General features: G+C 46.5%; 1 protein-coding gene across 1 annotated transcript in view; it reads left to right on the top strand.

Moving 5' to 3' along the window:
• SFXN5 (sideroflexin 5) overlaps positions 1-18,281 on the top strand; it is a 447,465-nt gene that overhangs the window by 97,174 nt on the left and 332,010 nt on the right. The window lies entirely within an intron of this gene.

Here is an 18,281-nt window from a genome sequence, read left to right as displayed (position 1 = left end):
CAGTGATTAGTCTGTACATTATAATTTTGTAGCAGGAGCTGATCTGTGTCAGACATTTGTGAACACAGCCAATAACTGCACAAGCACCAGGATATACATAAAGATGTCATCTTTGAGCTGGCATCTCTGTACAGGAAATGGATGATGATGCCTGGACACAGATGGCTCCACCCGTCTAGGGAAAACAAATCAGATGCAGTCATAGGTGAACTAAACCCATATGTAGGATGTATTATGGTGCCAAATCACCTGCCCCCCCCCCCCCCCCCATATCTGGCAGCATTGTATGATATCTGTAAATGAATAAACTACAAGTGCTATCTTCCACCGCAAAAGAAGGACCTGTAGTTCCCAGTGAAGGTACAATGATCACTGCACTTGTAGTCAAATGACACTTCTGGCATCTCTGTAACCGAAGGTCCTGAGGAACCCCGGCATGATCTAGTCGTTTCCTCCCCAACCTGACTGCCCCCCGGCCTGCACCCTTCATTCATTGGAGTTCTGATTTTTCAGTATCGCATGTGGTCATTGCCTACCATGTTCTGCAGAAAATGCATTTCTGGCATCATCTACTGTCCCCCAAGGTTGACTGTCCCTGACCTGCCCCTTTTGTTCATTGGATTTCAGTTCTTTCAATCATGGAGGCTTGGCATCACATGTGGGTGCTACTGAGCATGGTCTAGATGCAAATACAGTCTGCCTAGGAGCATCCACTCCTCCAGACTGCACTGGTGCTCTGTGGACTCTGATGCAAGGGGTTCTCTGTGGACATTGATGCAAGGGGTGCTCTGCGGCCTCTGATGTAAGGGGGGCTCTGCGGCCTCTGATGTAAGGGGGGCTCTGCGGCCTCTGATGTAAGGGGGGCTCTGCGGCCTCTGATGTAAGGGGTGGTCTGCGGCCTCTGATGTAAGGGGTGGTCTGCGGCCTCTGATGTAAGGGGTGGTCTGCGGCCTCTGATGTAAGGGGTGGTCTGCGGACTCTGATGTAAGGGGTGCTCTGCGGACTCTGATGTAAGGGGTGCTCTGCGGACTCTGATGTAAGGGGTGCTCTGCGGACTCTGATGTAAGGGGTGCTCTGCGGACTCTGATGTAAGGGGTGCTCTGCAGACTCTGATGTAAGGGGTGCTCTGCAGACTCTGATGTAAGGGGGCTCTGCGGACTGATGTAAAGGGTGCTCTGTGGACTCTGATGTAAGGGGTGCTCTGCGGACTGATGTAAAGGGTGCTCTGTGGACTCTGATGTAAGGGGTGCTCTGCGGACTGATGTAAAGGGTGCTCTGTGGACTCTGATGTAAGGGGGGCTCTGCGGGCTGATGTAAGGGGGGCTCTGCGGCCTCTGATGTAAGGGGGGCTCTGCGGCCTCTGATGTAAGGGGGGCTCTGCCGACTCTGATGTAAGGGGTGGTCTGCGGACTCTGATGTAAGGGGGCTCTGCGTACTCTGATGTAAGGGGGCTCTGCAGACTCTGATGTAAGGGGGCTCTGCGGACTGATGTAAAGGGTGCTCTGTGGACTCTGATGTAAGGGGTGCTCTGCGGACTGATGTAAAGGGTGCTCTGTGGACTCTGATGTAAGGGGGGCTCTGCGGGCTGATGTAAGGGGGGCTCTGCCGACTCTGATGTAAGGGGGGCTCTGCCGACTCTGATGTAAGGGGTGGTCTGCGGACTCTGATGTAAGGGGGCTCTGCGGACTCTGATGTAAGGGGTGCTCTGTGGACTCTGATGTAAGGGGTGCTCTGCGGACTGATGTAAAGGGTGCTCTGTGGACTCTGATGTAAGGGGGGCTCTGCGGGCTGATGTAAGGGGGGCTCTGCGGCCTCTGATGTAAGGGGGGCTCTGCGGCCTCTGATGTAAGGGGGGCTCTGCGGCCTCTGATGTAAGGGGGGCTCTGCGGCCTCTGATGTAAGGGGGGCTCTGCGGCCTCTGATGTAAGGGGGGCTCTGCGGACTCTGATGTAAGGGGGGCTCTGCGGACTCTGATGTAAGGGGTGCTCTGCGGACTCTCATGTAAGGGGGGCTCTGCGGCCTCTGATGTAAGGGGTGCTCTGCGGACTCTGATGTAAGTGAGTGAGCAGAAATCCCCTTACATCAGAGTTTCCCTTTACACCAGAGTCCACAGTGTTACCCCTTACAAAAAACATTGCTGTGTGCTGCTAAACTGTTCAGGTTTGGCTTGAAGAAAAAGTGGCAACCCAAACTCACCCATCAAGGCATTTAGATATTTGCATAACTCCTCCCACGAGCCCGCCTACTGCTTGGACAAATTAATAAAACAAACAAAAAATGTGTGCAAAGAACTTTTAATTTTTAAAGATGATGTATCATTTGCTTATATTTTGCCTTCCCTGCCTTCAGATTCCTAAAGCCTTACATCCGAATGTGTGGGTTCTCTAGGGCTGGAGGTCGATCGCGCTGGACTGACTCATTCGGTTGTGGGTCATTGGTTAGTTAATGGGGGGGGGCGGATTGGTAGAGTTCTCTTTTCTGAAGCTTTATGCCCCACTACACCAGGAGGAGGGGGTGAGCCCTTTTTTTTGGGGGGGCATGGGCTTCTGCCTTTTGGGTACGGCCTTGAGGTCATTTCCGCCTGTGCTAGTCTTTCCCCCCCCTCCCCCTTCTCTCTCCTGCCTCCTAGCAAGTGAGTACACTAAGGTAAAGGGGGCTCAGATGTAAGGGGTGCTCTGCAGATTCTGAGAGGTAGAAAAGGAGGGGGGCGCCCAATATCCAATAAAATGCAAGTCCAGAGGTGGATTTGAGGTTGTTTATTGAAAGTAGCAACAAATGGCGGCAAACAAACCCAACCCCCCCTTCGACCGCTTGCAAGCCAGCCAGCCCCACACTTACCCCAAGCCCCAGACGGCTTGCCCAGCTTCTCCTCCTGGCCAATCTGGTCACTTCTCCTGGCCAGTCCGGTTACTTCTCCTCCTGGCCAATCCGGTTGCTTCTCCTCCTGGCCAATCCGGTCGCTTCTGCTCCTGGCCAGTCCGGCGCCCTGCATGGAGATTAGGGGGGCCCCTGCGGCCCCTTATGGACGGGCCGCCGTTGGAGGCAGGAGAGAAAAAGGAGGGGGGGGGGGGAGACTTCATTCAGAAACTGGATGATGAGCTCACTCACATAAAGATGGGGGCTCAGGCATCAGCACCTTTCATCCATGATGTATCTACCGGCTGCTGGGCTTCAAATTTCCAGCCCCTCCCCTTAGAAAGTCACATGTTGATCTGAATAATGTGTCTGGGTTTTAGGCAGTCTAAAACCCGGACTGTCTGGGTGAATCCCGGATGGGTGGCAACCCTTGGGTGAGTGTCAGTTTGAAGGAGTGGCTGTCTCTATGCACACTGTATTTGCAGCCCTATGTAGCACCCACATGTGAAGAAAGGGGTGGGGCCGGGGACAGTCAAAGCACTAGATTTAGGGGTAGGCAGCCTTGGCCCTCCAGCTGTTTTGAAACTAGATGACTCTGGGCGTCCATCAGCCAGGAAATGAGGCAGGGCTCTATCTGACTTGCTGCAGTTTCTGATGCACATGGTGAGAAGCTCACAGTGTGCGGTGAAATCTGAGAAAACCATTTTAGTCCAGGAGAGGGACCGATACAACTGTGCAAGACTGGAGGGAAGACTGGAGGTCTGATTTGATAGCAGCGAGGAATATGGTTTACCCGCGCCAGGCTGGGTAGCTTCACCCATCACGTCACGTAACGTTTTCTGCACCTCCACCCACATCAGACACTTGAGTCCTGTACATTGCTTTGTGGAGCATTCGCTGATTCTGATTAATGTCTTCCGTCATACGGGCAATTCGAAGTGCGATTCCCCCCCCCCCCCCCCCCGTCTAATGGAGACGTTTAGATTTACACAGAGTGGAGTGGTGATGTGCGATTTTTCTATGTGAATAATTGTCTTGCCAGCCAACACAAAGCGCCTTTTATATATGGCGGGTTATTTCTTCCTCTATCGGTAATCTTTCTCTTTTTCTTGTAATACGCTGTGACCGATCTTGTCCACAGACAACGAATATACACACCGATCAGCCACAACTTTATCACCACTGACCGGTAAAACCAATACCATTTGATCATCTTGTTACAATGGTATTTGAATGTGGGTGGGATATATTGGGCAGCGAGTAAACATGCGGTCCCTGAAGTTGGTGTGTTGAAAGCAGACAAAAATGGTCATCGCAGCTTGTATTGTGTGGAGCTGTGTAGAAGAGATGGCACCAGGATGCATTATGAGAAGAAGACAAGCCGGTGGAGGCAGTGTGAAGCTTTGGGCAATGTTCTGCTGAGGAACCTTGGGTCCCGCCATTCATGTGGATGTTACTTGACATATACCACCTACCTAAACATTGTTGCTGAGCAAGTACACCCCTTCATGGAAACGGTATTCCCTGGTGGCAGTGCCCTCTTTCAGCAGGATAATGCGCCCTGAAAAATGGTTCAAGAAATGGTTTGAGGAACACAACAATGAGTTTGAGGTGTTGAGTTGCCTTCCAAATTTCAATCCAACCAAGCTTCTCCGGGATGTATAATTCATAATTTGTTGTGTTTGTGGTCACTGGTTTATGCAATTTTAGCACTTTTTTGCACTTTCACTTTCATTTTATAGAGCATGGGTTCCAATTTAATTTATTTTAATTCATTTTTTCATCTCTGAGATGTGCTGTAAACAATAGGTCAGATCCATGGAGGGCCCCAACCTCACAACTTACAGTATTTAACCAGTTCCCGGACTGGCTGCCGTACATATATGTGATTTTGTTCAATAGCCACAATAGTGTCCGCCGGGCTCGCCGATTGGCTCCCCCTGTGGCCAAACAGCACGCGATCACGCCTCCGGTCGGCACGCGCGCGTGCTGTTTGGCCACAGGGGGAGCCAATCGGCGAGCCCGGCGGATGCCGATCACCCAATTGGGGAGCAGTAGCGGGTGGACGGCGGAACAGTCCATGAGTGTGTAACATCATCTATTTACTCGGCGTAACATCATTTTTCACATTATACAAAAAAAAATGGGCTAAATTTACTGTTTTTTGTTATTTTTTAATTCATGAAACTGTCCAAAACCCCCCCCCCCCAAAAAAAACGTGTTTGAAAAATTGTTGCGCATATACAGTGCGAGATAAAAAGTTGTATTGAATGCCATTTTATTCCTTAGGGCAGGGGTCTACAAACTTTCTAAACAAAGGGCCGGTTTATTGTCCTTCAGACTTTAGAAAGACCGGACTGTAGCCAGCAGGAGAGGAAATTTTCTTGGCATCAGTGGGAGTAAACATCACCACATTTGGTATTAGGGGGAGGAATAGTGCCCCATTGTTGGTATCATTGGGAGGCATAGTGATCCATTGTTGGTATCATTGGTAGGAATAGTGCCCCATTGTTGGTGTCAATGGGAGAAAAGTGTCTCGTATCAGTGGGTGAACAGTCCCTCAAGGGCCTGATAAAGGCAAGCTAAGGGCCACATCTGGCCCCTGGGACGCAGTTTGGAAACCACTGCCCTGGGGTATCTGCTAAAAAAATATGTATAATGTTAGGGGTTCTCTAATTTTTTAGCAAAAAAAGATGATTTTTACAAGTAAGGGAGAGAAGTGCCAGAATAGGTGGTTAAAGCGGAGGTCCACCCTAAAGTGGACCTTCCGCTCATTGGAACCCTCCGGCGCCCCAATTGGCACCTTTCAGGGGGGAGGGGGGTGCAGATACCTGTACAGTACAGGTATCTGCACCCACTTCCGGCGTAGATTCTGCAGAAGCTACGCCCCTTTCCGCAGAATCTACGCCCCTTTCCGCAGAATCTACGCCCCTTTTCGAAGGTCCCCCGCTGCCTGCTGGGAAACACACGGATCCCAGAGACAGCGGGGACCATCGTTATTGCGCAGCACGACTCGCGCATGCGCAGTAGGGAACCGGGAAATGAAGCCGAAAGGCTCCACTTCCTGATTCCCATACCCAAGATGGCGGCGGCAGCACCCGAGAGACGATCTGGAGATCGGCTTCGGGTGCCGACATCGCGGGCGCACTGGGCGGGTAAGTGTCATTATTTTAAAAGTCAGCAGCTGCAGTATTTGTAGCTGCTGGCTTTAAAAAAAAACGGCGGACTCCCGCTTTAATGACTTGGAGATGATCTGCAAAGAAGAGTGGGACAAAATCCCTCCTGAGATGTGTGCAAACCTGGTGGCCGACTACAAGAAACGTTTGACCTCTGATTGCCAACAAGGATTTTGTCACCAAGTACTAAGCCCTATCGCAAAAAATGGCCTAGTCATTAAGGGGGTAAAACCTTCAGGAGCTGAAGTGATTAAAGCAGCCTTTCTCAACCTTTTCAACACAGAGGAACCCTTGAAATAGTTCTCCGGTCTCAGGGAACCCCTGCTAAAAATTAAAAATCTACAACTCATGATACATTAGTGTGATGGTCAGTGGGAAGAATGGTCCTTACACTTGTGTCATTGGGAAGAATTACCTCCTTACAGAGAGCTAAAAAGATGAATGGTGTCGGTGGGAACTTATCTGAGAGGCAGAAATTGCCCAATGCTGAAGGAACCCCTAGCAACCTCTGGAGGAACCCTAGGGATCCACGGAACCCTGGTTGAGAGTCACTGGATTAAAGTATCTGCTACGGATGTCTTGGTGCCAGATACCACAGCATACCTTCAGAGGTCTAATGGAGTCCAGTTCTTGATGGGTCAGGGCTGTTTTGGTGGCAAAAGGGGAACCTTCTCAATATTGGGTGATCATTAGCTTATGGCTGATCGGTGTATATGTGTGATCCCATTATGAACAGGAAACTGTTTAGAAGTATTTGAGGACCTGTCTTATTGATGGTTCCTTCTGAGACTGGCCTTGGTCCTTGTCAACCATTGTCTAATTTTCCAAAAGATGTCCTCTCCCAAGGGAATCTTAACCACCCTAAAACAAATTCAAGCCCTAAGTTTATTCAATTTTGTTTTTTCGAAAAGTACTGTGTATCACAGCAAAAACTTTTTTTTTCTTATAAAATGTTATTTTCACTTTTTTCCATCCTTATGCACAAATGTGCTTTTTGGCATACAATGTTATTAGCGGCATTTAGTCCCAACTGAGAGACAAAGCTGCTGCATTATGCCCCCATAGTAATGAATGGCTTGTAGGTGGGAATACGTTGTGTGACAGTGCCAGGCCCTTTCATGGTAGAGTGAGGAAAAAAAAGTATTTGATCCCCTGCTGATTTTGTACGTTTGCTCACTGATAAAGAAATGATCAGTATATAATTTTAATGGTCGGTTTATTTTACCAGTGAGAGACCAGAATAACAACAAAAATATCCAGAAAAACGCATTTCAAAAAAGTTATAAATTGATTTTCATTTTAATAAGTATTTAATCCCTTCACAAAACTCAGTAATTGGTGGAGAAACCCTTGTTGGCAATCACAGAGGTCAGACGGTTCTTGTAGTTGGCCACCAGGTTGGCACACATCTGAGCCCCTGTACACACGGTCGGAGATTTTGCCAACCAAATCCGTTGGATTTTGCCCGTCAGATTTAGTGCGACGGATTGTGTCCGAAACTGTTGCATACACACGGTCGGGCCAAGTTGGCGAAAAATCCGATCTTTCAGAACGTGATGACGTAATTTCGTTACGATGGGACTACATTCAGGCTAGTAGCCAATAGCTTTGATGTAGGAATTTGATCTGAGCATGCGTGGCACTTGGTCCGATGAAAATGCTCTACACATGATTGGATTAGGTCCGTCCGGCCCAGTTGGTCGTGAAATATTTCCAACATGTTGGAAAATTGGGTCGGACGGAGATTCGGACGGAATCAGTCCGATGCATACCACACACAGTCGGATTATCTGACGACACGGTCCGATAAGACTCATTCCGACAGATTCTCCGACCGTGTGTACAAGGGCTCAGGAGGCATTTTGTCCCACTACACTTCACAGATCCTCTCCAAGTCATTAAGGTTTCGAGGCTGATGTTTGGTAACTCAAACCATCAGCTCCCTCCACATCATTTCTAAAGGATTAAGGTCTGGAGACTGGCTAGGCCACTCCAGGACCTTCATGTGCTTCTTCTTTGGCAAAGTATTTTATTGATTTCCAGATAGAAAAAATACAGTATACCGGGTACATCAACTTCTGAATCACCAAATTTGAATAACATTAATAGTACATTCAACTCTTGCATTAAATGGCTGTGTGAACTACATTTGGGGAGTGATGAAGGCCCTCGACCACCGACACCCTCTTTGGTGTCTCGCTGTGTCGTGGAAGCCGGGACGCCCCACCTCCTGTTTTGAAGGTGTGAAAGACCAAGGTAGCTGCTAAGCCTTTGGTTAGCCCTCGAGATTGTCCAGTTTAGCAGAATCGCTGGATCTCCCTGGGTGGTGTGAAATCAGCCTGGTTTACATTTGGTTCTAGTCTGATCAATTTCAAGGTATGATCCATGGTGAAAGATTATAGTGTGGAGCACATCAAAGGAGAAGAAGGAAGAGTAGATGGAAAGAAGAAGAAGGAAAAGGGTCATCAACTCAAGAAGAATTGAGTCTTATCCCTTAGTGATTATCTATTCCAGGTATCAGGGCTATTCCCATATATTGGGCCCAGGGTTCCCAGATTGCTTCAAAGTGATTGAACTTGTCAGCCCTTGTACACACGGTCGGAGATTCCGACAACCAAACCCGTTGGAGTAATTCCGACGGATTAATTCCGGAAAAGATTTTGGAAGTGATGTTGCATACACACGGTCGGACTAAATTGTCGGAAAATCCGATTGTACATAACTTGATGACATTATTTCGTTATGACGGGACTACGTTCAGGCTGGTAGCCAATAGCTTTGGTCTAGGAATTTGATCTGAGCATGCGTGGTACTTTGTCCGTCGGAGTAGGCTACACATGATCGGAGTATGTCCGATAGGAGCATTTTCTCCGAAAATTTTACCGGCAAGTTGGAAAAGTTGGTCTGTCGGATATTCCGGCGGAAACAGTCTGATGCATACCACACACAGTCGGAATATCCGACAAAACAGTCCGATAGGACACATTCCGTCGGAATCTCCGACCGTGTGTACAAGAGCTAAGAGTACACAGGTTAACCTTTTGTGAGCCATAGTCCAGGATATTTTCCTTTTTGTGGCTGCGACTGATACTTTAGGTTGTTTCCATGCCTCAGCTATGGAGAGTTTTGCCCCTGTCAGGATAAAGCGGATCAAAGTTCGTGTCTGCTTGGGGATATTCAGTAGGGCTATGGATGGATTTTGGGTAACGGGACACTTTAACTTTACGTATAATGTGAAAAATTGTATTTCCGTATCCTCAATTTTTGGGCAATCCCACCAGGTGTGTAACATAGTCCCCAGACAATGTGCTTCTTCTTGAGCCACTCCCTTTGTTGCCTTGGCCGTGTGTTTTGGGTCATTGTCATACTAGAATAACCATCCATGACCCATTTTCAATGCCCTGGCTCAGGGAAGGAGGTTCTCGCCCTTCTATGCAAAACAATCTCTACATAGGTGTCCCAGTCCACCACGGCCGCTGGAGTTTCTCACAGGGCTGGAGGAGATGTAGAGGCGGTCTGCCACCAAGCTGACATCACTTCTGCCCTATACCCACGGGGTCCTGGAACTTATCCTCCAGCCCTGTGAGCACCTCCAGCGGCCCTGATTTGCTATCATCGGCGGACCGGGGACACCTATGTAGATTTTTTTGCATGTGGCCAGATGTGCAATTTGAGTTCTAAACCACCCACTAGATGACGGTTTTCCCTTCTATACACACATGGGAGCAATAGGGAAAATCACATGCGATACTTTGCAGTGCGATTTGTGCTGATTTTTTTTGTATTGAAGCAAATCGCACTGCAGAGTATCGGTATCGGCATAGTACTACAAAGTATGGGTACTCATACTCGCCAAATAAAACCCAGTATTGGTGCAACCCTACAGCTCTGTTTACATTTAATGGCTGTTCACCGTTAAAGCCGCATATATGCGTACTGCCGGCGTGAAACACTGTTACGACTGATCTAAACTCACTTTGAAAACGCTCACCACCTCTGAGCTAACAACTGCCATATCACAGTTTTTGTACATGCATCAACCCACAGCCTGGGTCTGTGGTTGTAGGCCCGTAGGTATGCTCAGGTTTATGATGAAGATGAAGTCTAATCAGATGAAACGTGTTGGGTGAAGTGGTGCCATCACCATTGTGCCATCTCGTGCTATTAACTGTTGATCGACATGTGAGTGTCCAACTTTTTTACCTTTTTTTTTTTTAATGAAATGATTTGAAACGTTATCACGCTATGTGGAACCTTCTTTCTCATTTTTGGTTTTACCGTATGAGTTGATTTTAACCTCCTTGGGCGTCCTCCCTATTGGTTGCACCATACTTGGTGTCTGTTTTGAATACATACTGGTGACCTATACCGTACCAAGTTTAGTGTGACCGAGGCTATCCGGATTGTCGCTGGTTCCATATCGCCAATGGTGTTTGCCACCACAAGCCTATTTGACTTTAGAGGTATATGCCCCTTCAGGTCCACATTTTCGGGTAAGCCTTCATACAATTGGTGGCAGTCTCCTCACAAGATTCCCTCACCTGTTGACCTTCATTGATGTCTCCTGTCCTTCTGATGTTTCCACAATATGAACCCACGGACATTGTCCATTGTCATCAGACTTTTTTGTTTTTTTACCATATTCCTGTCCGTTTTTCACATGGTGGACATTATCACAATATTGTTTAGTTTACCCAAATTTTTGTTTCTATCACTATAAGCGCTGCATATTTTTTTTTCTTTATGCAAGTGCTGGCAGTATGTCTCTCGGTCAGGACAATACACCGCAATTTACATTGTTTGTAAAAGTATGTATGTGCCGGAGCCACCCTAATAAAAACAGATTTGCACATATGTTTGCTAATATGTGTAGTAAATGGCGCCATATCGAGGTGCATTCACAAATTGCGTTTCCGTCATTCTCTGGGAACACGGACGTTAGACCCTATGAGATAATTAATGCTTTTATTGGTTATATGCGCTGTGCTCAGCCTGGGGATGGCGTACTCTTGTGTGCAGAGTTGTGTATTGGATGTGTGAAAACACTCTGTCTTCTCGCTTCCTCTGTCTTCATGTAATCATGAAATCAGCGGGGTAACACTCCACCGTCCTCCTGCCACCGAGGTTAAAGAGCTTCCTACTAAATGGGTAATGGCCTTTTTATCACCCTTCTGAATGGTGTGCGGACACATCGCAGCGCCTGGCCAACCCTCGCCTGACAACCGCACATAGGCTTGTTTTGTGTGACCAAGATCATTATTTTACTCCACACTTCATCGGAGGCCTCCTCTGCCCAGCTGCCTGTCTGTGATCTAATCACAATTGGATTTTCTTTTTTTTTTTATTGACGGGGCATCAAACATCCAACTTTTTATATGGTAAGCGGGGACTTTTAGAGGAAACCCAGGCTGGGAGAGATGCATGGTCCACCATCGCCAACCTCCTTCTGAAAATGTTGGTTTCCCGGCTGTCTCCGTCTTCAGTAGTTTGAGTTGGTGACTTAAAGCGGAGCTCCACCCTAAAGTGGAGCTTCCGCTCATTGGAACCCCCCCCCCCCTCCGGCGCCACAATTGGCACCTTTCAGGGGGGTGCAGGTACCTGTACAGTACAGGTATCTGCACCCACTTCCGGCATAGATATCCGCAGAATCTGCGGATATTTACGCCCCTTCCCGCGGGTCCCCCGCTGTCTGCTGGGAAACACATGGATCCCAGAGACAGCGGGGACCATCCTCATTGCGCAGTGCGACTCGCACATGCTCAGTAGGGAACTGGGAAATGAAGCCGCAAGGCTCCACTTCCTGATTCCCATACCCAAGATGGCGGCGGCAGCACCCGAGAGACGATCGAGAGATCGGCTTCGGGTGACGACATCGCGGGCGCGCTGGGCGGGTAAGTGTCCTTATTTTAAAAGTCAGCAGCTGCAGTATTTGTAGCTGCTGGCTTTAAAAAAAAAAAAAACGGCGGAACTCCGCTTTAAGCATGCAGCCAGTGAAGTTAGAGCTTATGATCTGTAATATTTGTTCCAGTTCAGTGGTTCACAGATGGATTGATGCTATAGGATTGACGGCCAGGCTTAGATATGACAGGATGGACATCCAGGCCTAGATACATTATCTCGCAAAAGTGAGTACAGCCCTCACATTTTTCTAAATGTTTTATTCTATCTTTTCATGTGACAACACTGAAGAAATGACACTTGTCTACAATGTAAAGTAGTGAGTGTACAGCTTGTATAACAGTGTAAATTTCCTGTCCCCTCAAAATAACTCAACACACAGCCATTAATGTCTAAACCGCTGGCAACAAAAGTGAGTACACCCCTAAGTGAAAATGTCCAAATTGGGCCCAAAGTGTCAATATTTTGTGTGGCCACCATTATTTTCCAGCATTGCCTGAACCCTCTTGGACATGGAGTTCACCAGAGCTTCACAGGTTGCCACTGGAGTCCTCTTCCCCTCCTCCATGACGACATCACAGAGTTGGTGGATGTTAGAGACCTTGCACTCCTCCACTTTCTGTTTGAGGATTCCCCACAGATGCTCAATAGGGTTTAGGTCTGGAGACATGCTTGGTCAGTCCATCACCTTTACCCTCAGCTTCTTTACCAAGGCAGTGGTCATCTTGGAGGTGTGTTTGGGGTTGTTATGTTGGAATACTGCCCTGTGGCCCAGTCTCTGAAGGGAGGGGATCATGCTCTGCTTCAGTATGTCACAGTACATGTTGGCATTCATGGTTCCCTCAATGAACTGTAGCCCCCCAGTTCCGGCAGCACTCATGCAGCCCCAACCCATGACACTCCCACCACCATGCTTGACTGTAGGCAAGACACACTTGTCTTTGTACTCCTCACCTGATTGCCGCCACACACACTTGTCACCATCTGAACCAAATACATTTATTTTGGTCTCATCAGACCACAGGACATGGTTCCAGTAATCCATGTCCGTAGTCAACTTCTTTGGTCGACCATGGCGAGGTCTGTTTTGAATGGAACCTGTCCCGTTAAACCGCTGTATGGTCTTGGCCACCGTGCTGCAGCTCAGTTTCAGGCAATCTTCTTATAGCCGAGGCCATCTTTATGTAGAGCAACAATTCTTTTTTTTCAGATCCTCAGAGAGTTCTTTGCCATGAGGTGCCATGTTGAACTTCCAGTGACCAGTATGAGAGAGTGAGAGCGATAACACCAAATTTAATACACCTGCTCCACATTCACACCTTGCAACACTAACAAGTCACATGACTCCATGGAGGGAAAATGGCTAATTGGACCCAATTTGGACATTTTCACTTAGGGGTGTACTCACTTTTGTTGCTAGCGGTTTAGACATTAATGGCTGTGTGTTGAGTTATTTTGAAGGGACAGCAAATTTACACTGTTATACAAGCTGTACACTCACTACTTTACATTGTAGCAAAGTGTCATTTCTTCAGTGTTGTCACATGAAAAGATAGAATAAAATATTTACACTTTTGTGAGATACTGTATGACCGAATGGACGGTCTTGCCTAGATATGATGGGACAGACAGCCAGAAATTGTAAAAAAGAGGAAAAATGTAAAGTGGGTGTTAAACGGTCAACTTCAGACATATCTATTACAACACAGATATATCTATCTATCTATCTATATATATATATAGATAGATAGATAGATAGAGATATATATATATATATAGATAGATAGATAGAGATAGATAGATAGATAGATAGATAGATAGATAGATAGATAGATAGATATAGATAGATAGATAGATGGATATATATATATATATAAAATTGAAATTTTATTATAAACCACAACAGGTGTACAAAAGAACATATATGTCATACATATACATAAAAAGGGGAGAGCTCACCCCCAAAAATACAAGGCAGTGATACACATACAGTATATATTGCATAAGAGCAAATGATGGCCGACATGTTTCGTGGTTGTAATCTATAGCTGCTTCATCAAGGCTTGGTTACTGTATAGTTTAGTCAATATCTAAAACAAAAAATACACAAAATATACAAAGTGCATACATATATACATTACAATCCAGAGAAAAAAAAAAGGGGGGGGGGTGCAGGGGGAGGAAAGAGAAAAAACAAAACAACAAAATATATATGTACCTAGTGGCCATCTGAGGCGTCTGGACTATTCGGAGACCAAAATGCACAATACATGCCATGCTCAGAGTCCACACTTTGTGGACAATACCTCCAGGTAATACGGCTATTGGGGTCATCCCTGAAAGGATAGATCCAGAAAGCCAAAATCTAATGACGGTACTAATACATATATGTAGATTGAAGGTATCCGGTAGTAATAAAATATGCCAACCATGACAGACAGTGGTAGTTCGATGTGCGTTGCCAGAAATGATGGAATATAATGCCACGCAGTGTTCCAAAGGTGCTCTATTAGATTGAGATCTGGTGAGTGTGGAGACCATTGGATGAGATCTGGTGAGTGTGGAGACCATTGGAGTACAGGGACCTCATAGTCCAGTGGTGAGATGATTGGAGCTTTGTGACATGGTGCATTATCCTGCTGGAAGGAGCCATCAGAAGATGGGTACACTGTAGTCAGTTAGGCCGTGGTGTTTAAATGATGCTCAATTGGTACTAAGGGGCCCAAAGTGTGCCAAGAATATATCCCCCACACCATTACACCACCACCACCAGCCTGAACCGGTGATACAAGGCAGGATGGATCCATGCTTTCATGTTGTTTATGCCAAATTCTGACCCGACCGTCTGAAATCGGGAATCATCAGACCAGGCAACGTTTTTCCAATCATCTGTTGTCCAATTTTGGTGATCCTGTCCGAATTATAGCCTCAGTTTCCTGTTCTTAGCTGACAGGAATGGCACCCGGTGTGGTCTTCTGCTGCTGTAGCCCATCTGCTTCAATATTCTATGTATTATGCATTCAGAGATGGTATCCTGCACACCTTGGTTGTAACGAGTGGTTATTTGGGTTACTGTTGCCTTTCTATCGTCTCCAACCAGTCTGCCCATTCTTCTCTAATATAAACCTTGCGTTTCCCTCCACACAACTGCCGTTCACTGGATATTTTCTGTTTTTCGGACCATTCTCTGTAAACCCGAGAGATAGTTGTGTGTGAAAATCCCAGTAGATCAGCAGTTTTTGAAATACTCAGACCAGCCGTCTGGCACCAACAACCATGCCACATTCAAAATCACTTAAATCCCCTTTCTTCCCCATTCTGATGCTCGGTTAGAAGTTCAGCAAGTTGTCTTCACCACGTCTAGATGCCTACATGTATTGAGTTGCTGCCATGTGATTGGCTGATTAGCAGTTTGAGTTACAGAGCCTGTGAGTGTATATCACATTGGTTTGGCAACTCTATAACACGTGGAGTGGCTCAGAGTTTTATTATTTTGAAGATGGAAGTTTAGACTTCTCAGAATGTTTCATGTCAATGGGTTATTAGACAGTAGAAGAGGGAACATCTTTAGAATGACATCATTGAAGCCTGCTTCCCTGTGTATGACCCCAAAGGGCACCTGAGATAAACTTATGTATAGTATCTGCTCAAAGGGCTTTTGTTCATGTCAGAACTGCTTTACTCCCCATACAAGTCAATGGGAATGCAAAAGAAGCTACAAGTGGAGTGATACAGCTGGGAAGGTGGGTAAAGGTGGGGGAAAGGAGGTTAACTGCAGGTCAAAACAGGTTAAAAGGACAACCACTGGTCAGAAAGAGCTCAAGTGCAGGTCAAAACAAATCAGAAGGTCAGCTGCAGATTAAAAAAAGGTTAGTGGGTTGATGCAACTTAGGTCAAATGTGAGTCAAAATGAGGTCAGATACAGGTGAGAAAGAGCTTAGGTGCTGGTCAGAATGAGGTCAACTGCAGATCATAACTGGTCAGTGGGTTGATGCAAGTTAGAAAGTGGTCAGATGTGAGTCAAATAGAGGTCAAATGCAGGTCAGAGCTCAAGTGAAGGTCAGGAGGAGGTCAACTGCAGATCAAAACAGGTCAAGATGGCAACTTCAGGTGAAATGCAGGTCAGAAGGAGGTCAACTCCAGTTCTGAAGGTGTCCAACTGCAAGTCAAAGTCACCTGTCAATGAATTATGAATGAGCTCAGAAGTGTCTCAAACTGATTTCAAATGCAAGTGGAATACACCTTTGCAAGACAAAACAAGTCAACTGCAGGTCATAACAGGCCAAAAGGAGAACTGCAGGTGAAAACAGTCAGTGGGTTGGTGCAACTTAGAAGGTGGTCAAATGTGAGTCAAAAGGAGGTCAATGCAGGTCAGAAGAAAGTCACATGCAGGTCAAAACAGTCCAAAAGGAGGTCAGTTGTAGATAAACATGGGTCAGAAGGAAGTCAATTGTAACAAAAACAGCTCAACTACAGGTCAAAACAGACCAAAAGGAGTATAACTGCAGCTGAAAACAGGTCAACCCGATTGATGCAGCTTATAAGGCGGTCAACTGTTGGTCGAAAGGAGGGACAACCTCAGGTCAAATCAGGTCAGAAGGAGATCAGCTGCAGATTAGATTGTTACCTACAGGTCAAAACAGACCAAACAGAGGACAACTGCAGCTGAAAACAGGTCAGTGGGTTGATGCAGCTTAGAAGGTGGTCAAAAGGAGGTCAAATGCAGGTTTGAAAGAGCTCAGGTGCAGGTCAAAACAAGTCAGAAGGAGGTCAACTGCAGATCAAAACAGGTTAGGGGGGCAACTTCAGGTGAAATGCAGGTCAGGAGGTCACCTACAGGTCAAAACAGGCCAAAAGGAAAACAACTGCAGCAGAAAACAGGTCAGTGGGTTGATGAAACTTAGAAGGTGGTCAAATGTGAGTCAGAAGGAGGTCACCTACAAGTCAAAACAGTCCAAAAGGAGGTCAGTTTCAGCTAAACACAGGTCAGAAGGAAGTCAACTGTACAGCTTAACTACCAGTCAAAACAGGCCAAAAGGAGTATGACTGCAGCTGAAAACAGATCAACATGTAGATGCAGCTGATAAGGAGGTCAAATGTGGGTCTGAAGAAGGTCAGTTGCAGGTCAAAAGGAGGGCAACCTCCATTCAAATTGGGTCAGAAGGAGCTCAGTTGTGGATCAAATTATATGCAGGTCAAAACAGGTCAAGAAGTTATCTTCAGGTAGAATGCAGTTCAGAAGGAGGTCAACTGCAAGGCAAAGCAGGTCAAAACGAGCCAAAAGGAGAACTGCAGCTGAAAACAGGTCAGTGAGTTGATGCAACTTAGAAGGTGGTCAAATGTGAGTCAGAAAGAGGTCACCTGCAGGTCCAAACTGTGCAAAAGGAGGTCGGCTTCAGCTAAACACATATCAGAAGAAAGTCAACTGTACAGCTTGACTACAGGTCAAAACTGACCAAACAGAGGACAAATGCAGCTGAAAACAGGTCAATGGGTTGGTGAAGCTTAAAAGTTGGTCAAATGTGAGTTGAAAGGAGGTCAAATGCAGGTCAAAAAGAGCTCAAATGCAGGTTAACTGCAGATCAAAACAGGTCAAGAGGGCAGCTTCAAGTGAACTGCAGGTCAGGAGGAGTTCAAAACAGGCCAAAAGGATGTAAACTGCAGATCAAAACAGGTTAGAATGAGGTCAACTGTAGCTCAAAACAGGTAAAAAGGAGGTCACCAGCTGATCAAAACAGATCAGAAGGAGGTCAACTGCCAGTCGGAAGGTGTCCAACCCAAGTCAAATGCACCTGTCAATGAATTCTGATTGAGCTCAGAAGTGTCTCAAACTGATGTGGAATGCAAGGGGAGTGCACCTGAAGGCCTGCATGCAGACCCTTAGTCATATGCTGTTATAGTCACTCACACTTTTCATTGACAGGGAAAAGCAAGGCACAATCATAGTACAGCACTACTGTAATGAGAAAATACTACAGTCTGTATGCAAAAGTGGATTTTTATACTAATAGTTTGCACATTTGGCTGTCACGGTCACATTGAGGGCGCGGGTGTTGGAGGTTTTGCACATCTAGCCGCACTGGGTGTATTTTTCTATTGCCTATCCATGGGCAAAATTATATAGAAGTTGTTAATCCTGGGCTGCACAACACCAAACGTATTTTACAGCCATGCAGTCCTTATACCTAAAAGACCGTAGTGCCCGCTAATAAGTATAGAGCTCCCGGCTTCATGAAGAAGACTAGTACCCAACAACCGGACACATAAAACGCTCAGAGCTGATTGGTTGCCTTGTATTGCTGCGATCTCATTGCTCTAATTATCAAGTGAGGTCCATTTCTACAATAAAGA

This window comes from Lithobates pipiens, unplaced genomic scaffold (assembly GCF_037356315.1).
Source record: "Lithobates pipiens isolate NorthernLeopardFrog02 unplaced genomic scaffold, aLitPip1_a1.2 Scaffold_13, whole genome shotgun sequence".
NCBI classification, from domain to species: Eukaryota; Metazoa; Chordata; class Amphibia; order Anura; family Ranidae; genus Lithobates; species Lithobates pipiens.
This window is presented reverse-complemented; position numbering and strand designations above follow the sequence as displayed.